Below are 5829 nucleotides of genomic sequence, written 5' to 3'. Positions count from 1 at the left end.
TAATAAAAATTAATTCAAATTCTTTAAAACCTCTATGATACTTTCGTACTACGTAGCCTACTATACTTTTACTATTATCTTCTTCTTCCTTATTATAACTTTAATAAAATCCCTCTAATTCAATATTATCCAATATCCGAACCACATCCAATATATCCGCCGTACTTCCTTTATTACTATTTTACATCCTAATATCCACTAATTTATTCTTCTTCCTCAACCTTTCTTCTAATATAAAATGAATTCCTCCCATAATATTTATAAATTCCCTATCGAACTTATAAAAAGCGAATTTAATATTTTCTATTATATTAATCTTTTTTAAAATTAAAACCCATTTTTCTACCGCCTCCTTTACTCTTATTATATTTATAAAACTCTAACTATATCCTTCTTCTTTTTTTATTTTTCTATTCCTTTTTCCTAATTAAATTTAAACTTTCTAAAGGCAATAGTCCAAATTATTATTATTGGTCTTATACACGCTAACTAGCTATACTAGTCTACCCAGGGGGGGTATGCGGTGCTGCTTCGTTCGTAGTCTAAGGGAAAAACCGTATTGTTAAAATCCGGATAAAAACCCTCAACTTCTCTATATCCAACCCTAACCCTAACCCGAACCCTTCGTCCCACCTCACCGTAGGGGGCCCGGGGAGCCTTAATTGCTTCTTCTTTCGTCTCTTCTCTTAGTACATTATCTCTTTAATCCCGGTAGACTTTGCGGCTTCTAATTGGTCGGTTCCTTAAAGCCCTACTTCCCTACCTAACGCTTCGGTAGCGTTTTTCTTCATTCCGGAAGCGGGTATTCTTCTTTCATCCTATCTTTAGGGTAGGGGTAGGGAAGTAGGGTCTTACTTTCTTTAATCAAAATCTTCGTTTTATTTTTAATTAGTTAGGATTTTAGTAAGATAATATTAATTGGTCCAATATCGTAGGACTAGACGGGTTCTATCCGAGCGGAACCGTAGCTCTAGAATGGATTTCGGAGGTAGGGTTCCAATTCCTAAACCCTATTAGCGGAATAGGGAGGCCGGCGCGTCTTCGATTGGAATAAGATTTTTAACACGTGCCTAGTCACGTGCACCCAGGGTTTTGGACTAGGGTAGGCCCCCACATTTAATTTCGCTATAAATACTCTTTTTTTTCTAAGAGCGCTTAGTAGAGCGATAGCGGGGAAGATCTTTCATCCGATCCGGCGGCGAAAAACCGGATAAAAGGGGGGGGAGCGGGATTCGAACCCACAACCTTTCGGATGAAACCGAAAGGGGGCCAAGCTCAGATCTTCCCAACTGAGCTATCCCCCCAATAGTCCAAATTAATTTATTCGTACTACTACGCTCCCTAATACTCAATTTCAAGCCTAAATAATAATTATATATAATCAATTATCCTATCCCTTTCTCCTTGTATTATATTCCTGAATTTTATTAGTTCGCTATAAGGGGTAAATAGACTAAATTTCTAATATTGTACCTATATAAGGAGGCAAATAGCCCCTAGGTTAATTCTATTTTCTAAATTCTAATTAGGATAGTAAAAGTTAAAATCCTTAATTATAATTTAATTTCCTATTAGGGGGTTAATCTTAAGGAATTCGAAAAGCGGCGACCCCTACTAGTATTTCAATATTCCTTATGTTAAAATAAGGGAGTAAATAGAATAAATGGTTGTTAAATCCCTCCGGTTTTTAAATATTACTATAGTCTAATCTTTCCTAAATTAGAAATTTAAGTCTTTCAAATCCCACTTTTTATTTATATATATTACTACCCTTCCCCCTTTTAAATAATCAACCCCGATATACCTCCCGCTTTTTAGATGATAAATATCCCTATTTAAATTCCTACCCGGCTCCTAAATTATTATAATATTATAAATCTCCTTTTATTCGAATAGAAATTTCCTTCTCTTATATAATTTCTTTATATTCTAATAAAATATTTTTAATTAAATTATTAATTACCCTAGAATAGGGTTCCTTCTAATCTTATAACGAAAAATAAAAGTATTATTTCTTTAGGGGGGGCCGTAGTTATATAGGAACTATTACCGTTATATATCTAATTCCCCCTTATATTCTATAAATGTAAATAGTAAATATTAATTAGGCCTTAAAAGGTTAAGGGTTTTAATAAGGAAGTTTAATTAATAACCTTCCTCGGCTATCCTCTCTTCGTACTTCCTATGAATTATTTCTCTAGGGTAGTAATAATATAGGAATTAGAAGGGGCGTCTAATAGGATACCCTCGTTTATAAATTCTATTATTAATTTTAATATTTTCTTAATCGGGTTTTTATAGAGGGTAAACGCCCGTAGCCTTTTAATATATATAATAAATACCTTCGCAATAACCTTCTAAAAAATAGGGTATTCTTTACAACTATAAGCGAAATATCCCTTCTTCCTATATAATTTATAATAAATGAGTAATTAATTTTCGTTAAACGGGTAATTTATTTTACTAAAGCAATCTCCTTTATATTTAGCCTCGTTATACTAAGCGTAAATATCTTCCTAGTAATAGAATTTCGCCGTATATCTAATTCCCTAATATTTATAGTATTATTAAATGTTACTCAAAATTTAAAACAATTTATATAAATATACGTTATTATTCTAAAAGAAAAGGTTATTCTAAAGGAAATATACTGCTAATATAATAATAATTTCTATAAAAAATAAATTTCTATTCTCTCCGTCCCTTTTTTTCTATAATTAAACTTTAATAATAATTACCTCCGTATTTCTTTCCCTCGCCACTCTTATTAGAATTTCTACTATAGTATAATTATTAATATTAATCCAAAGTACACTTCGGACTAATACGCCTATAATATTTATAATAATGAAAATATCCGGACTAAAGACTTCTTTAATTTATATTTAATTCTACTAATATTAATTATATATAAATTTATCGAATACAATTATAAATTTCTAATTATTAATATTCTAATAACTATATAAATTATTAGGCCGGGTTTCTTCTTACCCAAATTTATAATTAGGGTCGTTTTTATGACTTCGTTCGAATAATTTACAAATTCAGTAATAATTATCACTCCCTTAATTATAAATTACTATTTAAAATTAAAAGGGGTAAACTTCTTAATAATAATAATGAATAATTATTAAAGGGTAATACCAATTTTACTCGGGATAGCTTTCGCTATAATATCGGCCTAACGCTTTAGTACTTCCTAAACGCCTTTCTTAATCTCCTTTAGAATATCCTTCTTCAAATTATTAAAATCCTTTTTAATAATAAATTAGTCGGTTCCAACTTTATTAACCTTAGGTCGTAGGGACCCGCTTTTTTTAACGCGTACTTTTATAAATTCGAAAAGTAATTTTCAAACCCAACGTCGGTTTTTAATCGAAACAGTATCGTAATCCGTAAATTTATTTATTTTAATAATAAATATCTTTAATATTTTATTATCTTCTCCCGTTTTTTCCGAAATCTTTGTAATAAGTATAGTTTTAAAGTCGTTATATACTAAAATTTCCGCAAACAAATTATAAATACTATTTTCAAACCTATAAGTACTGCTATCGATGGCTATTGGTAATAATAATATAATACTATCGCTATACTCGTTGTAGGATATTGTAAGGGACGTAAACAACCCTCCTAAATCGATTGCCGTTATCAGTTTTCGTTTTAGAGCACTCTTCGACTAGAAATCGGCGTTTCCGGTTTCGGCGTCGTTTATAGCATTACTTCTAGACAAAACCGTTAATTAACTATAATTTAGATTTAACCGTTAGTTAACCGTTAAAAACCTCCTATTTTAAGTAAGTACAACCCCCTCTCCTAGGTGGTCGCTCGCTTAAGATACAACTATATAATTATATTAGGAAGTTGCGATTAATTATTAAAGCGTGCTTCAACTATTCAGAGGTAGATGACATTCACTATCTCAGAGGGGCTCATGGTTCATGACCCGCATCCACCGAACGGACTGTTGAGGGACGGTTCATCTACAGCCAGCTTTCTTTATTGAAGTTTCTCGCGCTCTTATTAGTTAGATGCGTAGTACGGCCCTACAACTAATTAGGGCGTCTTACTAAGCCCGTTTCTAATTAATCAACTCGTATATAGTATTTCTAACGCAGGCCGCCAAAATATACTAGGTCTTTCCCTTTCTAATATTTATATCTAGTATACGGCTAGTAGATTGGTCTAGTAAGTGATTGGCAGCTTAGATCGGGCAATTTAACACCCGTACTAGCCAGCCGTTTACATTACAATCCTCCCTCCCACTATTCAACCTCAATTTCGTTACTAATATCCAATACTAATACCAATATTATCACCGCGATTCAATCTCCATCACCCTGCTCACCGCTAAATAAATCATTTCAACGTCTATAAACATATTGCTAGAAAATAATAGTCTCCCTATCTAGCAAACAACCAACGACCGACCGGCAAATAACCGGCGACTAACCGGCAAGGTTATCCGCATAGGGTATAAGAATTTCGCCTCTCTAATCTCGAATCTTAAATTCTCTCCTCTATTTATTACCAACCTAATATTTTACCTTTAAAATAAAGGAGCATTGGCCCTTACAAAACTATTAAGGCCAATAATAAATTAAATACTCTAAAACTAGTTGAGGTTTATATTTATAATAAAATAGATTATTATATTCTCAAACTCTAAAGCGATTAGATTATTTCGGTACGCGCATAGACAACTAAATAGACTATCCTACTAATTACCAACCTAAACTCCACCCTCGAAAGAAAAGTAATAAAAACCTACAATTAAATATTACCTTAAATTCGATAGTAGATATAAATCCCGACTTTCTAAATCGGTACCTCGCCCTAAATTCGATAATAGATATAGATCCCACTTTCCAAATCCCGTTTATTAAATCAATTCTCCCTTTTTATTTATCTATTTACTATTACTAATCTATTATTATAGGTATAAAGGATTTCTTTTTCTCTAAGGTTTCCTTTTCTCTAAGGGTTGCCTTTTCGATATTTATTTATTTATTCTAGGGGCTTATATATCTTTCTTTTCATCATCGTCATTATAAATATACATACCAAATATTACAAAACGTATTATTAATACAAACCCAATACCAAGTTTACCAATAAGCAAAATCCTAATAGATTTATATAAAATTATAGAGAATATTATAATAATTAAGTAGAAGTAAGTATCTATTAGGTCCCCATCTATTACTATCCCTAGCGTTCCCTTTACCAACCAACCGGCATTGTTCGCTTAATAGTAAATCCTTTAAAATATATAAATCCTACTATAAACCTAATATACCGTATCGATCTACCACCTACGGGTAAATAGTACCTTCGAGGATTAAAATCCGAACCGCAGGGGGTTGCAGGTGCGACTCGGATAGTATTAATTAGCTAACTTATTAAATAACTAATATCCTATCATTAATAGGCTACTCGCTATAAAAAGAGAGATGCTACCAAGCTATCCCCTCCTCCTAACCAACTATAATTAATTTAGCGATTAATATAATAATTAATATTATAACTAATTCCCTAATTAAAATTATTACTACCTCAACCTTAATATAAATATTACGAAGAAGAATTTAATAAATTACTAAAACGGGAACTATAGCCATTTCTACCTATAGCACCACCAATAGTACTACCACCAATAGTACCACTTATACTAATATTATACCAAAGACCCTTAACACCGGCCCCAACACTAGTACCGGCACTAACCCAGCTAATATAGTAATTTTAAAGAATTATTAATATTAATAAATAGCTTCAAAATCGAAACCGCATTATATATTCAATTACTCCTTTCTTTCCTATAAG

The 5829-nt window shown here is 31.8% G+C and overlaps 1 pseudogene across 1 annotated transcript; it reads right to left on the bottom strand.

Moving 5' to 3' along the window:
- Positions 1 to 1217: 1217 nt before the first annotated feature.
- Positions 1218 to 1304, bottom strand: B0T23DRAFT_t123 (annotated as a pseudogene). The gene has a single exon. The product of its transcript is annotated as a tRNA-OTHER (tRNA).
- Positions 1305 to 5829: the final 4525 nt, after the last annotated feature.

This window comes from Neurospora hispaniola (genome assembly GCF_033458365.1).
Source record: "Neurospora hispaniola strain FGSC 10403 chromosome Unknown B0T23scaffold_3, whole genome shotgun sequence".
Lineage (NCBI taxonomy): Eukaryota > Fungi > Ascomycota > Sordariomycetes > Sordariales > Sordariaceae > Neurospora > Neurospora hispaniola.
This window is presented reverse-complemented; position numbering and strand designations above follow the sequence as displayed.